Source organism: Crotalus tigris, unplaced genomic scaffold, assembly GCF_016545835.1.
Source record: "Crotalus tigris isolate CLP2741 ecotype Arizona unplaced genomic scaffold, ASM1654583v1 scf7180000018354.2857554, whole genome shotgun sequence".
In the NCBI taxonomy this organism is placed as follows: Eukaryota; Metazoa; Chordata; class Lepidosauria; order Squamata; family Viperidae; genus Crotalus; species Crotalus tigris.
The window spans coordinates 2,209,640-2,228,548 of record NW_024096961.1 but is presented as its reverse complement, the minus strand read 5'-3'; the positions used below and the strand labels follow the sequence as shown (position 1 = coordinate 2,228,548).

Sequence of the window (18,909 nt, the reverse complement as noted above, 5' to 3'; positions counted from 1 at the left end):
GAGCAATTTGGCAGGACAGGGCAGGGCTAGAGGGGCGCGTCTTCGCGCTGCTCAGGTAGGAGAAGCAGCTGCGCGCAGATCTTCTTCTGGGAATGCCGAAAAGTCAGGCTGTGGCTCAGCTGGCCGTACAGAACGTCAGAGCGGATCCAGCTCTTTGAGCTATCTTTGTTCGAGTCAAACTGGGAATCGTTCCCCTGCGGCATTCTTCGCTAGACGAACTGCATATGAGCCCTAATTAAAGGACATTACCTGGCACAGCATTTTCCCCTGCGACAGCTGCCCCTGAAAGAGATTACTCGTGTTTAAGAGTCTGGCTGAGCTGTAAAATAATATACAGGTAGTTCTCAACTTACAGCAGTTCATTTAATGACTGTTCAAAGTCACAATGGCACTGAAAAAAGTGACTTAGGACCATTTTTCAGACTTACAACCATTGCAGCATCCTCATGGTCATGTGATCAAAATTCAAACTCTGCAACTGACTCATATTTATAACTTGCAGTGTCCTGGGATCATGTAATCCCCTTTTGTGAATTTCTGACAAAATCAACGGAGAAGCCAGACTTAATAATAGTGTCCCTAACCTAACAACTGCTGTGATTCACTTAACGGTGGCAAGAAAGGTCATAAAAAGAAGAAAACTAATGTCTCAGTTAACAACAGAAATTTTGGATTCAATTGTGATCCTATATTGAGGACTACGTGTATTTAAAGGCAGCCTCCCTAGCCAAGCGAAGTTAAGCACCACCTTTGAGGGCTACCCTGATTATTGTTGGAATGGGCTGCTTGGTATCCTCCAGGCATTTTTGACTACAATTTCCACAGTCCTTTGTAATTGGCTGAATTAATTTGAGCTGAAGGGCACAAAATTACCTATCTGGATAACTTTCAGAGAAATTTATATTGGTTTTCTTGAAAGCAAGTTTGGATGGAAATCATAGCATTTAACAAAAGAATTTGCAAATGGTGGATGAGAAAATCACTTGAAAAGACAAGCTGTGAATAAGTTCTTGTTTGGTTGGTTGGGTTGGCACTTACAATAAAATGTGACTTGCTAGGTTTTGGCTTAGCGTTGTAGGGACCCAACCAATGTAATTATTTTAGGGATTATTGCAGTATGTAATTCTGAACAGTGGTGATTAATCAGGATAGATTATAAAAAGAAGAGTCAGGATATAACCCGAGACAGAGTTTAAAATACAATTTTACTTATTACTTATAATTTTACTTATAACTGTATAAGTTAAATACAATTTTACTTATAACTTACAATGAAAAAGATTGGAAGTCATTTCTTTATATTTTCTTTTTCTTTTTTGCACTTCTAACTTTTCCCTTTCTTCCTCTTCTACTTTAGTTTGCATAATATTCTTTGACCTTTGTTCCTCTGGTTTCCTCCAAAGGAAATGTCTGATTCCTGTCAACTTTACAAATGATGGGAATAAACTGACAACACATCCGTTGAGTTCTTCAGCTGTTTGAAGTTGCATCCAGATGAGAAATTGCTTAGGTAATTAACTGTCCAGTATTTCCCACTTTACTGGTGCTTAAATGCCAGCAGGAACTTAATTTGCTTAGATATCCTTATTCTTTAATCTCAGTAAAGCTATATCAGTATCATTAAGGATATGGTGCTAAATATTTTTGGACCCATTTGAGAGGACACCTGGGGAAAGATTAAGGAGGAAGTGGATATGTTTTGTCTTGCAGGAACTTAACACATTCCTTCCCACAATTATTTTAAAATAAAAAATCCATGCATCTAAACTTTGGCCATTTAGTCACTGATTTCAATGGTGTTGTCATGGTTCCGACTGACGAAGCCAATGAAGTAAGCACAGCTGAGACAAATCAATCTCTAATACAAAACTTTATTGGGTAAATCATCTTGGCACTAGTAAAAGCAAAATCCGTTCTGGCTCCAAAATCAGTATATTAAAAGTATAGAATCTCCCTCCTCCTAATAGTGCAGGTCACAGCAACATGAAGGCTCAGGGTTGCCTGTGACCTGCATTATTTTGTTGTGTGAAGATAGCCATTATATATAAGTGTGAAAGCTGGTTCTTAACGCTGGCTAGAAGACTAATAGAATTTTGTAAACACTCTTTAGGTCAGGGGTTCCCAACCCCTGGGAGTGTGAGACTTGGGTTTTCAAAATTAGAATGTATATGCATAATTCATTGCTGTTATTTTGAACTTTTGTGTGAGAATATATCAGAAGCATTCTAGGGGTGCGATGTATAGAAAAGGTTGGGAGCCGTTGCTTTAGGTACAGGCTAATCTCCTTCCCATTGGATGCATTAGCAGGAGTATACAGATTTGGAAGAATATATTCATCTCTACTGTGTCCTGGTGGGACTCTACTTGAAATATTGCATCCTCTTTTGAGCTCCACAATGCAAAATGGACAGTGACAAATTGCAATGCAAAAGTGCTATTGAAATGATGAAGAATCTGGAAACCAAGTACTATGTGGAATGAATACAGGATCTGAATTCTATACTGAGTACAGAATCCAGAGAGTATTGTGCGGACATGATTGCTGTCTTCAAATATTTGAAGGACTATCACATAGAAGACAGAGTCAAATTATTAGATGCCTTAGGGGGCAGGGCCAGAGTCAGTATATTATAACTACAAGGAAGGAAATTTAGACTAAATGTCAGAAGGAATTTCCTAATTGTACAGCTGTCAGTCAATACAGTCAATAAAGTGACAAGTCCTCCTTTGCTGAATCATGCACTGAGCTGGGGACTGGATTAGATGACTTTTACAGTAATGTCCCTTTCAACTTTATAACTGAATACTTGAGTGCAATTGTCTTCAACCTCTGTGCCCTATAGAGTTTCAGACTTAATCTCCAAAATTCCCCAAGGATATTACTGAGAAATCCACACATCTGAAAAAAAAAATTAGATTTGGGTAGGCTAAATTACTATATTATGTGAATACAGCCTGATTGGAGCAGAAGGATAGAATCATGTTTGAAGCAATCTCTGTCATATCCCAGTGCCGTACCATACAAGATTGTCCTTGTTTAGTGATTTCAATTGGGACCATAATGGTCACATGACCATGGGATAATAATAATAAAAAATAAAGTTGGAAGGGACCTTGGAGGTCATCTAGTCCAACCCCCTGCTCAAGCAGGAAACCTTATACCATGTCAGACAAATGACTATCCAGTCTCTTCTTAAAAACTGAGGTGTTGGAGCATTCACCACTTCTGGAGACAGGTTATTCCACTGGTTAATTGTTCTAACTGTCAGGAAGTTTCTCCTTAGTTCTAGGTTGCTTCTTTCTTTGGTTTGTTTCCATCCATTACTTCTTGTCCTGCCTTCAGGTGCTTTGGAGAATAGCTTGACTCCCTCTTCTTTGTGGCAGCCCCTGAGATATTGGAACAGTGCTATCATGTCCCCCCTCACCCTTCTCTTCATTAAATTAGGTATACCCAATTCCAGCAACCGTTCCTTATATGTTTTAGCCTCCAGTCCCCTGGATGCTGTGATGGTTGCAAATGGAAGGATTGGTTTCAAAGTTGGATTTTTTTTACACCATCATAACTTTGAATGGTTGCTAAACAAGACAGTAGATAAGTGATGACTACCTATACAGGGCTATAGAGATGATAACCAGCACTTTGAATCAGGCCCCAAACCGTACTGATAATCAATGCAGCAGTCTAAGAATAGGGATATACTTTCAAAAGCTATCAACTTATACTTTCAAAAACTACTTTTCCAAGCTACCAACTTAGTTGTAGCATTATGAACCAGTTAAAGCTTCCAAATCATCTTCAAAGGTCAGCCTCTGTGGTGTGCAATGTAGTAGTTCAGTAATATGATTAGAGGATAAGTAACTGTCAACAAAGCATCTTGCTTAATATAGAACCACAACTGACGCATTAGCTAGAGTTTTATATAGTCTTGTCTTGGACAATTTTTGATAAAACTCATATAGAATAAATGCTTAACAGACACAGCTGAAAAGAACTGGGAAGAAATGATATATTAAAATTGGCACCCAAGATTAAGTAGGATGTAATCCTTTATACCAGGAGTTCCCAACTGTGGCAACTTTAAGACCTGTGGACTTCAACTCCCAGAATTCCCCAGCCAGCTGGAGTTGAAGTCCACAAGCCTTAAAATTGCAAAGGTTGGGGACCCTTGCTTTATACCACAAAGACAAAGGCTTTGAGGCTATTATATTTTCAGGGTATGGGCTGCCATCCATAAGGAGCAAAGGAAGAGTTTTACAGAACTCTAAATCAGCAAAAAATAAACAAACCTAAATCTCTCCACAAACACTGAAAAGCCAATATCCTTAATAAGAGCAACAAAAAGTTTATGTTGCTGAAGGAAAAGAGCAAGAGACGTTTAATCATAGCAGAAACAGCAGAGAATTAAATGGAAATAGGAGCCAAATAAAGCAGAATTACAAAGCTGAATCAATTTGACGCACAACATCATCACTTGGGGTCTTAAGTAGATTTAGATTCATAATGAAAGGCCAAAGTCAAGGCAAGCAAACAGAGTTATGTTTATTTATCAGAAAGTGAATCATAAACCAGGCCCCTAAGGCCAAATGTTTTTACCATTTGTGGGGCCGGTGAGGTGAAAACTATGAAACAGGTGCCTCCTGTTCTGTCATTATTTTTTAATGACATTGATTATACCCCTTTTAAGCTGTTTTCCAGGAAGGGAGTTGCATATTATCTTTTTTATCCCCTGTCAGATTAAAGATTTGATATCTCCAGCAGCATTTTTCTGTATTGTCTGTCTCATCTGGTTTTAAGATTTAAGATACTTTGTATTTCTTTTCATTTTTTTTTTTGCTTAGGTTCTTTACAGATTGTACAGAAAAAAATGAGAAGAAATACAGATTGCGTTTGTTCTGTGGGTTTGTCTGTTATTCAATATTGTATGCCCTGATCTTTTAATGATAAACTAAAAATAAACTGAATAATCACAGTCTGTCCTTTTGCACACATTGCAAAGTGGCAAGGTTTCTGGTTCAGACAGCATGGAACTGAGCTGGAGAGCTAAAAATGGTTTTACATTTCTTCCCTAAAAATGGCCTTGAAAAAGAAAAAAAGGAGAAATATTATCTTTTCAACCTTCCCCATACACACACACACACACCAGAATTTGTGCAGAGATGGTTCAGGCCAGACTGCCAAAGCTCAGATAACTTTCAATATGGTGCTAGGAGCAACAAAACCAACAGTTCTTGAACTAAACTGTCTACTGGCCTATAAATCCTGATTCTCATTCATTCGATTCTAAATATCTCCTGTAACTTTTCTCCTATAACTCTCATTTTATTTTTTCCATGGCCATTTCTTTTCATACCCATCCTGCTAGTTTCTTTTGATGAAAACATTGTGCAAAGTGCAGAAAAGGAGTAGCAAGTAGTAAGCCAAAAAAATTAAGGCTTGAGGTGTTATAATAGATCCTTAAAGACCTTATACAGTTCAGACTATTGTCACAGTAAGAATTACACTTAACTAGCTGGAAGCTTGATTTAAATTCTATTAAAGCATACTCAGCACACACACACACACACACACACACACACACACACACACAAAATTCACTATTCATACACTACACCAGTAGTGGTGAACCTATGGCATGGGTGCCAGAGGCGGCACTCAGAGCCCTCTCTGTGGGCACGTGTGCCGTCGCCCCAGTCCTAGGCCTTCAGCTAGGTTTTATAAAACCTTTTTGCTTTAGGCCTCTGCTGCCGTGTGCAAAAAAAAAGGGGGGGGTTCAATCAGTCAATTTCAACTTCTCGCGGGAAAAAAAAGATCTTGCAAAGTTGAAATTGATTGATTGAACTTTTTAGTCCAACCCAGTCTGCCATTACCACCGCAGCCACGCCCACCCAATGGGCCACACCCACCCGGCACTTGATGATGCATAAGTGGTTTTGGGTTGCAGTTTGGGCACTCGGTCTCTAAAAGGTTTGCCATCACTGCACTATACCTACCCAACTCTTCCTGTAATTGGTGAGATAAAAGGAATAGGAGGAAGATCAGCTTTTATTTCTTGAGAAGAATGGAGGCTAATTTCAGTTTTGAATTAGAATTCATTCATTTAATATTCATTTAATATTTAATATTGACAAATTAGATGCCCCTGGCTTTGTGCTCTACCCATACTGCCTCACCAGCATCACATATATCTCTTATATAGCAGAGCATCATTTGATGGTTGTTTATATTAATGAACACATATTCATTCTTGTTTTGGTGTATCTATAATGTCTCTACTTATCGGTTCAGAAATTCACGACCTGTCATAATACTGAGCGTGCTACTTGAGATGCAGATGTTTATCACTGTGGTCTGATATTTGGTACCAGACTTCAAGACTGTCATCTGCTAGTCCTTAATAGTATAATAAAAATATGTATGTATGTATGTATGTATAAATACAGATGTACATACAGGAGCATCTGAGAATAGTTTAGAAAAGTGAAAGCCTGCATCAACATAACTGAGGCCTGATCTATTTTTATGTGTACATCTGATATGTACATAAAGGTAAAGGTAAAGTCTTCCCCTGTCTAGACATGTCTGACTCTAGGGGCAGTGCTCATCTCTGTTTCCTAGCTGAGGGAACCAGTGTTGTCCAAAAATTCTTTCCATAGTCATAGGGGCAGCATGTCTATACCCTGAGGTGCACCGAATGTTGTTACCTTCCCACCAAAGCGGTTCCGATTTGTCTACTTGCATTCGCTTCTTTCGAACTGCTAGTGGGGCAAGTAATGGGAGCTCACCCCACCGTGCGGTACTTGGGTCTCGAATCTGGGCTTTCAGCTTTCCAGCTGACAAGTTCAGCGTCTTTAACCACTGAGTCATTGTACCCCAATGATACATACACATACGTATATACAAATAAAGCATGTAAAAATAAAGATATTACATAAAGGATATTTTATATATAATGTTTAGGTATATCTTATTTATCCCAGGGGAAAAAACCTACAAAAGGCAGTTTTATTTAGAACATCTTACTTCCTGCAGGGATACTTGTAACACCATCAGACCACAACTTCTGCCTATCCCAGATCCTTGCAAAGGATTCGATAAGTGGAAAAAGTGCCAAATCCAATCTGAATATCTGGCTGACAGTGTGACCAATCACAATTTATTAAACTCTGGGTAACTCACAATAAACAAATTGCAGTAAATTAAAAAATAATGATAAAAGATGGAAGCACAATGAAGTGAGGGCCTAACTTTCCTCTGGGTGAAAAATCCTCTTCCATTTAATAGTCCAGTATAGTTTGCACCTTCTAATGGAAAGTATTTTATACAATCTAAAAAGAAACTACATATTTTGAGGATCCAATGCCCTCCAAGCACTAAGTAATACTAATAATTTGATTAAACTGGTTTTATACCAAAAATATTCATGTATCTCTGCCCTTTCAGGCCAAGGAACCCATGTCACGAGAAATGTACTTTTTATATTCTTTTCATTTGTACAAGCAGCTATTTTCCTGACTTACAAATTACATGTGATCTGATATATAAAAAAAAACTAACAATGACTCTGCCCATCAGTTCCATCTCGGTACTGCCTTCACACTGCTGCAGACAGTCTGGTTTAAGCATATGCCTAGTTACTGTGAATCTGATCTGATGAAAAGCTTGCACACTTTACTGGGAAATCTAGAATTGTCCTATGAGATTTATTGGCCAGATACAGATTTGAGGTCTTTAATTTTGAAGGACAGTATGTTTGTTGTTGTTTACTTCCTTGTAAATGTTTTATGTGCTATTAAAATAAAAGCTTCATTAAAAAGGGACCGTTAACCTGCTACCTGATTTGACAATTCTAATACTTACCTACAACACTTTTGATTCCATCAGAGAAACTCTTGTTGATGTCAGTCTGCTTGGAGCAATTGTTCTGTAACAAGTGATGTCACAGTCAAGTTCATTGCATAGGCTGGTTCATCATAAACAGCCATCAAGCCAGAGTAGTGAGCTACTTAAAAACAGTTGAACGGTAATTTCCATTTCAGTTCTTTTTTTCTTTAAAAACTGTTCATACCAAATCACATAGGAAAATCCTGTGAGAATTTATACAATGATTGTCGTTGGTTGGCTGTTATTCCTTCTTGCTTTGCATCTAATACACAGAATTCCAAAAGCTAAGGTGAGTACATTTTAAAATATGTTTGGAATTTCACCTAGGATATTTTAGTTGCAGAAACAAAGGAACTGGCTGGGGCTGTTTTTTTGTGGGATGTTACTGAAAATATGTATAGAAATTATATCAAAAGCAAAATTATTCATAAATCTTATTTCTAAGAGGAGAAAAGTATGCCAAGCTATTTTAAATATTCTCACTTCATGAATTACTGGATCATTTGACAGAAGGGTGACACTGTCAATTTATTAACTATTTACTCCTTCTACTGGAGCACATTTTTTATTATATTTTTGCTGGTTCTGGAGTCATGCAAACATCCATTTAGGTCCATGTACCGCTTGCAACTAGCAGTGACCCAAACCATGACGCAAAGGCATCAAGAGTGTGGCAATATACTATGTGTACATAATAGTTGTTGCAATGTAGACAACAGTAGGTTGGCTTGAAGGTAGTATGAAAAATTAAAGGTCTTGGCTTCCATGATATAGCATGACAATGCTTGAGACAAATCTGGTCTGTGGTTACACAGGCTACATTCCATGTGGTGTAGGAGTAATTAAGACTGGTAACCTAGTCCAGTGGTTTTCAACCTTTTCTTCACCATGGATCCTCCTTTAAATATCTTTTGTGGCTACAGACCATGGCCATGGACCTTCAAGACTTAACTCAAGATTTAAATCATAACATTTCTTCAAGACTTTGTGGACTCCCTGTGATGAGACCTAGTCTATACCTTAGCTACCTTCCTAAAAAGCATTATAAGAAAGTTGCAATTGACTAAAGTGGTGATGTTCAGTAGAGTTTGGAATCTCTGAGCTTCTCTGGTGATGTTCAGTACTTGTGGAAGATTACAACTTGAAATGTAAAAAAAAGTCTATACAAAAGAAAACATATTAAAAGACAAAATTAAAGAAACAAAAATAGACATATCAATGAAATTATAGGAAAGGAGAAAGGTATAATAGATCTGAATGAAGATGCCCTGATCTTGCAGACAGGAGCTGAATATTTGCAGGAAGTTAAGGTACAGTTTAATTAGAATGAGAGGGCTAAATGTCAAATATATGAATTGGTGTTACCTATGTTTGTGGCATATGTTTGTTATAGGAACATATGAATGTAGCAATCCATAGACTGAAGATAGTTGCATATTATGTAACAGTAATGGAAATACCTTAAAGTAGTTTTGAGAAAAAATGTGCAGTGTTCTGAAGGAACACAGTCAGGAGAAAGAAGAAATTCTGATAGTGGATTGTCAGGAATGAGATAAAAATGCAGAAAAAGTGGGCCATTCAAGATCTAAGAAAGAACGAGAATGGCAACTGAGTATCTGTTGGAAGTAAAGCATATAGGAGAATAAATCAAAGATTTAGCAAATTGTTCAATACTAACTGTACAACATAAAACAACAACCAAAGAATTAATGCAAAACAATGCAAAAGAAATGCTTCTAATCTTAAAGTTATATTGGTTGGGAATGTAAATTTTTTATAAAACTGATATTGTAAGAATCTGAATGATTTGCATATATTAAAGCCTGAATGATGAGCATGGATCAGAACATTAATAAATCAAGGCTAGGGTTTTGAACCAGTGTTTGACAGATAATGGCACGAACAATTGCAAGTTATTTATAAATTGCTAAAAACTGAAGCATTGTTCTTTAAAGAGAGGTAATAACCAGATTTATTATGAAATAAGCTGTCTAAATTTCTCCAGGCTTGCAAAGCCATAAAGCAGATTAAGTGACATATATGGTTCATCTCTCCTATTCTTAATAAAGAATAAAATAGCCCATTCAATGTAAATGCAAAGTGCACCTGTGCAACATTCACTTCTTTATGCTGTTATGTTACTTTTTCACAGCAAATTTTATTCTCTTAACTCTTGAAAGAATGAATGGAAGATGAGGACCACTGTCCATCTTCTGCTTTGTGACTATCTTCAGCCCCTTTTCCTTCCTTTGAAACTTTGTTGGAGGATCAGGAAATGCCTTTGAACAATTATGTTAGGGCTATCAAGAAAGAGTGAATAAGACCCAGTTTAGAAGAGACATAGTCTTGGCAATTGTGGTTGAAGTTGTTTTTGCAAATGTTCATGCATACTTAGAAAAGGTGGGGAAGTCCTCCTCAAAGCAGGCATGCTGAACTTCAGGGGCATGGAGCACTTTGATTCTTCAAGTAGTGGTTTGGGTATACATGGAGGCATCTGCGTGTAAGGGTTCTTTGCAAAACACTTTTTGAAGTGGCTGAGTCAGCGCTGTTGCTTAGGTGTGTTGTATGAAAAAAGAAAACTGTCTTTGAATCTTCCCATAATGAGCAGTGAGAAGTGCAGTAAGATAAATAAGTTGAGTTCTGGAAATTGCTACCATTTCTGTGGTGAATATTTTGAGATTAAAACAGTTTTAAAGGAAAGACAAATATTTTAAAAGTATTTATTTACAAGCATGGAACTGGAATTGAAGAGGGGGGAAGCGTTGTCCATTAAAGACTGGCCATTAACCTTAACCATTAACAGCAATCAACAGAGTCACCCATGACTCATAAGGTCTCCATCTTCTGATCCAGAAAAAGAGGTCTGGCTGTCATTGGATGTTTCACAAGAAAAGTATATGAGGCACCTATTATTTTTTAATCAAAGATTAAATTAATGGACGGGCAGAAGAAAATATATAATATAACTCTGAAATTCATTAAAAAGCCTGATTTATATCTTCGGCGTGAGCAAATATTTGCAGACTTGGCCGTGGTTATCTTAAGACAAGCATTTCCCATTTATCTGCTCTTTTTAAAAAACATATTTCTGCAAAAAAGAAAAAGTCTTTTGTTGAGGATAAAGCATAGCAGTCTGTCTATTAACTTTAGTCAGCTACATTGTTTCTTTAGACCCCGATAACCAGAAATTGCTTATCTATCAATGCAGAAGAAAGAAAAAGAAAAGAGCTCAACTTTTTTTAATGCCTTTATAAAAGGCATCTGGGGAAGAAAAGTGAACATCTGAAAGGGTGTCACAGAGAAGAAGGCTAAGACTTGTTATCTGTCGTTCCCAAATGTAGGACTCGGAATAAATGGTTTCACGTTGGAGGAAGGGAGGTTTCTGACTGTAAGAACAATTCAGCAGTGTAACTAATTGCCTGTAGAAAGGGCGAATATGTTCAAGCCAAAGCTGGATAGCCATTGGTCAGGAATTGTTTTAATCAGGGACCAAATAACCCTTTGCAATCCCAAGTTTCTAACAATGATTCCAAAAGAGAGGAATGGGTACTGCCTTTATGAGGGAGTAGACAAGATACAGAGGCCTGGATTTAAATTTTGTTTTGATTTAGAATTGGAGACAGGACCTACTTTTCTCCAAAATTTACAATTAAGAATTACCAGCATTTTGTGATAGGCAGATCTCATAAGTTATCTGTATCTTGCATGAAATCTTATGTAACATTTTCCGTTTGTTTTTAAAAAAATGTTTTTAGTATCTATGGTATCACGAAAAATCGTGGTGCATATTGGCTGAAAAGAGGGCTGACTTCTGGTTTACAGAATGCTCTTTTTTCAGCATAAGGGAGAGACTTGCTGGTTCTTTCTCTCTGCAGCTTTTGCAACGTTCTTCATAGTTTGAGACATGCAACCCATCTTACTAGATGTTTAATTTTGCGTTTTCAAAACAATGTTGTTAACCTGCACATTTGTAAAGATATTAAACTTGAAAGTATGTGAACGATGCTTGGGGAGATTTTAGAGAAAGTTTCCAGAGGTCAAGGATAGATTTCAGTGCCCTGTATAGGATTTTCTTTTTTTTAACCTTCCTATCCTGGGAAATAAACGAAATAAAATAAAAGAGGGGAAAAAAGTACATGATGCAGATAATAATTGATTCAATACAACAATATTAAATAATTTCATATAGACTTTAGATTTCAGTTTCAATAGGATAGAATAAAATATAATTACTGTATAGTTGCAAAGCAAGCAAGCAACAAAGAGAATGGCTGAACGTTTATATCTTCCCAATTTAAATTCCAGTTAGTATCTTGGCCTTTTGGCCTGAGTTAAACTTCTTAGTTTAGTTCCTTTTCTGTATGAACACTGATAAAACAATATATGTTGTTTCTTTCATCAAATGCTTGAGTGAGATCTTCTGTATTTGGTTACAGGGGGAACCAGCAAAGAACGAAGGTGAAAACAAACCTTAATTGGCATGCTCCCTTAAACAAACGTAGCCTAGGACAGAGTTTCCAACTATTTTAAGAACGATGGTCCAGTTTGGAAGTGCAGTTTAAGGCATCAGCAAGAAAGGAGATTTCCTGCTCATGAACGAATAGTTAATGAAGAACTGAAGACAATGAAGCATTTTGTTCCTGTTGTTGGTAACTCATAAAACCCTTGCGAGCATCATGTTATATGTTCATGACCTGGACTTTCCACATACGTTACTGGGCTCCACTAGGCACAGAGCAAAGTGCATTTCAAGTGTTCTGTATTACAGTATATTTGGAATAGATTCATTTTACACTTATCACTTATGGTAGAATGTTTGAGAGCTGATGCAACTTTTGATGGATGGATACTTTAAAAATTGCCTACTAGCTGCCATGGTAAAAATTCACATAACATTTAAAAATGTATAATTTGTGGGGACATCCTCACGTAAATATTAGTATCAACACAATTGGGTGTTTTTGGTAGAAGTATTTATTTAAAAAAAAATTAAATACCATCTTAATTACAAATTTATAACTAGGAAGGGCAGGAATAAAAGAGCAAGTGATACAAGAAAACTGCAATGAGGAATAATTAAACAGCTCAAAATTGAAAATATTTAGACTGCAATCCTATTCTTGTCTACGCATGAGTAAGACTCCTGGAATTCCACTGGATGAAATTCCAGATTAGTGTGTAATTTGGATTGCAGACTGAGATGTTCTAAATGCCTCAGTGAATTAAAAATAAATAAAATTTATGGTACTTTCCCTTTCTCACAGTTGTTATGTACATGTGTCTATATTGCTTATAAATAAATAGATAACCTGATCTCCATTTTCATCTTCCCAATGCTGGATAACACATGACAGTTCACGAGAGCAATAATTAGCACACAGTTTTTGCAATAGATTCACCTCAATTTGTTTGCTTTTCAGATTTTATTGTAACTGTTTAAAAAAATCGAGACTGCAGAAGGATAATAAGATTCATAACTTTATAAGTTAGAAACAGTTATAAAACATAAGTTTTGTGGATGTACATGAGCATAAGATTTAATGTCCTAATTTATAATTTCTTGAGAAAATTTATAAATTTAGTAAAAATTAAATAAAGTCAATATAATTCATGATGAATTTAAATAAACACTAACAACATGTTCTTGACACAAACTCCACTTCAGAATAGGAACAAAGTAATGTAGTTTACTTCTTTTTCAAATTTTAGTATTGTTTCTATATGCATCTGAATGCATAAAGAAACTTCAGGCATATTATTTCATAGGTATTAGCAAATGTTATTAATGTACAATAAAAGCCAGGCTTATAAAATCATATGTGGTTGTATAGGAATTGCTATTAGTCAGCCTATGCCTATTCAGACTGATAACCATACATTTTCACATAAATATAATTTTGGGGTTTGGCTAAACCTTTTCTTTTTATTTTTTTTATCTTGGACTAGAATTAAATAGAGCAGACTTCTCAAAGAAGGAAGAATAAGAGAATGGTCCCCAGAAAGATTCAATGCTTCTTTACTCAGAAGAAAAAAATTGGGCACCATTTGAGTTCAAACTAGTTCAAATTAGTGGCTATGGTTTATATTCTTCCTTTGTCCTCTGCTAATTGTGCAACTTAATAGATAAAAAAATTAGACAGTGGCCCAAATCTCTTCTGCAGCTCTTTGAAATACCCTCACTTCTCCCAAGAGTTAAGACAACTCAAAATAATGTAAGTTAAACTGTATGGGATTGCATGGAGGGAGCTGTAGGCAGGGACAAATACTTCAAATCAGGTGGTAAGATGTTACTCCATGTAATTGCCATTAAAAGTCCTGTTTGATAAAGATCCCCTCCAGCAATAAAGTCAAAATAGTCAAGATAGTACAGAGACACAAAGGATAAAAAATTAAACGGACATATTATCAGACAAAGTTTGATAAAAATATGGAACACTGCAAAGAGAAGAGTAAGTCCAGTGGTTTTACTCCTATGTTCTCCCTCAAATGCTTTTCACGTTGGAAATAATTACAAGAAAAAAGTAACTACTTATCCAGATATGGTTACCTCGAATTCTATGAACAAATTAAAAAGACAGCAAGATCTACTTAGGCGCAAGTTGGAATACGCCATGGTTATTTACAAATAACCAGAAAGATAAATCAGAGATCAAGAAAGATGGAGGAACATCCAGAATAAAATAAAAATAGAATTTGAAACACTCAGATAAAATCAACACCATCTATTAGGGCACATGTACAGACTTTTAGATTTAATACACAGATAGAACAAACAAAAAATGTATATGACAAAATGGATGTAAAATTGTAAAGAAACAGTTGTAATAAATATGTCAATGAGAAAAAAAATATGGGCTAAATCTATAAAGTTTACACCAAGTGATAACTTAAAGGAAAATTGGTCCAAAATATTTTATAGATGTTATATAACTCCATTTATTATATAAGATAGACAAATCACATAGTAATAATTGTTGAAAATGCCATAAAACAGAGCAACATTTTACTATATGAAATGGACATGTAAAAGAACTCAAAAATAGTTGGAAAAATATAATACAGAAAATCTTGAATTTAAATTTGAAATGAAACCACAACTTTTCCTACTAGGTTTAATCTTAGAAAAAATCAACAAGAAATATAATTTAATGAGCTACATACTCATTTTGGGAGAATAAACTTTGCTCAACCTGGAAGAAAAACACAGTCCCATCCATATCTAACTGGGAACTTCAACTTGGAGGATACACAATAACAGCAAAACCAACAGTATATATTCACAATACAAGTTTAACTAAATTTAAACAAAAATGGCCCTCATACATGCAACACATCATGCAGCATGGTAAATATAGCCAGTTACTGTCTAGCTTCTAAGGGGGCCTGAACATCCACAAATATTGCAAATTAGCAAATGTATAAAAAGTGAGAAATTAAACCAATAGTCATTTTTATTATTTTTCATTTTCCCTTTTTAAAAAAAAAAGTTTAAAGGACTTTCACTTTTGCTCTGTCACCTTGGGCCAGTCACTTGTCTCAGCCTTAGGAAGCAGGCAAGGGCAAACTATTTCTGAAAAAACTTGGCAAGAAAACTGCAGGGATTTAGCCTGCCAGTTGCCAGGAAACAACACTGGCTCAAAGGTACCCCTTCCCAAAAGCAACAATACAATTTTTGATTCATTCATTCATCGATTGATTCGTTTATATCCCACCTTTATTATTTTTATAAATAACTAAAGGCAAGGAACTTCTATACTCCCTCTTCAGTGAGGTAAATTGGGCTAACAGAAAATGTCTGGCTCCAAATAACCCATCTGGCTTTCATGCCTAAAGCGGGACTAGAACACACACTTCTAGTTTCTAGAGCAGGGGTGTTAAACTGCCGGCCCGCGGGCCAGATGCATCATAGTGAAACCGCGCCCACCCCATTGCCGGCAATGGCAAAAAAGTCACGATACGCCACAACACATCAAGTGATATTGCGAGTTTGACACCCTTGTTCTAGAGTACTACATTAATTACTTAGTTAAAGATCAAAAGTATTATCATAATCAATACTTTCAGTTGAAACAGTTGTTTTCTTAATGTTATATTTAACTTTGGATGAAAAAGACAAATAATGGTATGCTTGTAATAGTGACCTAAATTGTAATATTTTGTAATGTTTCATTTCCTTTCACTATATTTTAAGCTACCTAAAGTAAAAAAAAAAGTTAGTTTTTAATTAGAAATATAAAGAAAAAAAATTAAAAGTCAAGATGGTGATTGCACCTCTGTGATCAAATCCCATCCCTATGGTGTCAGCACATATACAAAGGGGGTTAAGGCTTTCTTTGTATGGTTATAACTACCTCCTTGACTTTTGAGTACCCTTCCCCCCAACACTGCTGAATCCCACTTCTGGGAAATGGTTCCCAAGAGCTGCAAAGAGAGGAGAGTAAGATAAATATTAGCTATACAAGCTGCCTGCCTTCTGCTTGCGTATCTATTGCCATGCAATTAGCTTACAAATACAGTAAATAGTATTTTCCTTTTCCATTTATAAATGTTTTACATTATAAAGCATAATCAGAGGGATATCTTATTTTAATCACGCTTAGCACCTTATTTGCACATGGCAGAATATCCAGTTATTAGGTGTCCATACGCAGATCCAAAGGCAGGAAAAGTTTAAAAAGTTGCTCCCAGCAAGAATTCACCAATATTTGAGATACATGCCTACTTTTCCCTCAGGAGTTGACATGATTAATTAGCCTTCTTATTTTCAATCACATTTACAATCTATAGCCCTTCTACTCCAAGACAGTTGAATGACAGAAAGAAGCAGCAGTTTCACACTGGCTTGTTACTCTTTAGGACAATGGAGTTTGCCTCACTAGGGCCATTTTTTCTACTATCTCACTGCTCCAGAGTCATCCACAAGATTTGTTCAAACAAGTCAAGATGGTGGCCTTGATAGTATGTTTAAACCTGTTTTTTATGTATTGTATGTGTGCAGGAAAACCTGTAAGCTATGAAAAACTACTGTGTGTTACTAAATTATTTATACGTGCAAATAATATGTTTCTTCGTCTTTGGTGAAGCTGTGGATATTTTTACTCCAGAGTTGCCACCTAGGAATACAGCATAACTGCTCAGGAGCATCTGCCTTTTAAAATTAGTTTTGACATCTAAGTAGCAAATCATTTAAACCTTTTTTCTCTAGGGTCCAGACTAGGCAGACAATAGACTTTATATCTGCACAAAGAAAATAAATAGAGTAACTGATTTATTGTACTTTCCAGATGCTCATTATGGAATGATACCATTTATCTTTTCCAAAAGAGTTCTTTATGCTTACTTTTTCAAAATACTATAATCAGTCTGGCATTTTAATGCCACCATAGTTTGATTACAATGTACTAATTGGAGTCAGCCTGAAAATGTCTTGAAAACCATACCTAGATCAAAATAAAATTGCCTGGGAAGAAATGAGATTTAAATGCTGGACATAATCTCAACAATATCACTTAATTCATGAGTCTTTGTGATTGGCTCCACCTAGCATAATAGGAATTTTATGAACAGTAAGCAGTCCTGGCACTTGTTTTGGAAATCAGTGAACTTGCTTTTAAAATTGAAATTGTTTTCCGTGCCATGCAACTTAAGCCTTCAATGGCATTTACATTATACAAATTTGATTTTACTAGTGATTATGCTTTTACCATATAAAGAATACTATGCACTTTATTTAGTAAGCCCCTAAAATATTCCAGCCAATTTGGTAGTTTCTGCATCCTAAAAAGGCGATGGATTGTTAAGACATGTAGGCCCATTTGCCTACATGTCTCACAATTCTTTTTAACACTGGCAATTCCAGAGACGTTATTCTATAGAAAAATGGTGGAAAAGATTCAGAAAACTGCAAAACCATCTCCCTCTCAAAAGGGTCCCAAAATATATTTTGTTTTGAAACCCTAAAACCTCCTTCTGCCCATCGATCCAGTTCCATAGATAGTTAATAAATATTCTTGAGTCATGAAATGAAAAAAAAATAATAATTTCAAGTCATAATATTTTATGGAGCTCACTTGAAGATTTTGGACATTTTAACAATTATCAACATGGTTAGTACATTGTAAAAACATTTATTACTCCGTTATTAGTTATTTTACACTGTTGCAGTTCTTTGTCACATTCTTTTTTTCTCAGAAATACTTTGAAATTAGTCTTTTAGAAAGATGCTCAATGGCATCTCAACAGCTGCTACAAATTGAAGCAAATAAGCAACAATCTAAATACAATATTTAATGTCTGCAATTTTATTATATACATCATTTGTTTCGGACTGTATTCGGTGCAAAAGCATACAGTTTAACTGAACTGGGGGAAAAACAGTTATGCTTAACAGTTTTTACCTGAATTGTCACACGTTAAATATAATAAATTTAACAAAAGCAGATGGACAAACCCTAAAAGTATCCTCAATTATATCTAACACTTGATTGTATCGCTCTGACTCAACAAAATAAATAGAAATCCAAACATAGCTATAAGAAGTTATTTACTTAAGTCTCTTTAAGATTATTTTCTTTCCAGTGTTTTGGTCTCCTGCATATTATAGAAATGTACTTTAGTTGTAAAGGTAATTAAAGTTACATAAGTGAAAAAGCCAAATAAGTAGTTATATGAGAGTAAAAAATGGGAGCTTATAAAAATAAGTTTGTATACATTCTTATAAGATTCTACTTTAGAGAAAGAAAAAAAATCAAAATTATTTACTCAGGCTTTTCCTGATGTACATTTCTGTTTTCTGGTTAATTTTCTGCTGTAAAAAGTGTTAAGTACAACTGAAACATATAGAAGACAACTATAAAATGAAGCCTTCATAAATACAAAGTGCCCTTAAGTTTTATTTAATTTTAATAAACATTAACTAGTTGTGCAAAGCAAGGCCTGGAAGGACTCGATGTAAAACGACTTTATTTCATATTATCAAGCTGCAACACAGCATCTTTGACAGCAGAATTAATGCTATATTTTTTTTC

The 18,909-nt window shown here is 35.6% G+C and overlaps 1 long non-coding RNA gene across 2 annotated transcripts; it reads left to right on the top strand.

The window, feature by feature from the left end:
- The first annotated feature begins 126 nt into the window (after positions 1–126).
- Positions 127–18,629, top strand: LOC120311375. Of its 2 annotated transcripts, XR_005557602.1 has the most exons (3): positions 127–337; positions 1,404–1,510; positions 12,319–18,629. It is a non-coding gene; the product is annotated as an uncharacterized LOC120311375 (long non-coding RNA). The 2 variants fall into 2 exon arrangements; XR_005557601.1 differs by lacking the exons at positions 127–337; positions 1,404–1,510 and adding an exon at positions 7,910–8,171.
- Positions 18,630–18,909: the final 280 nt, after the last annotated feature.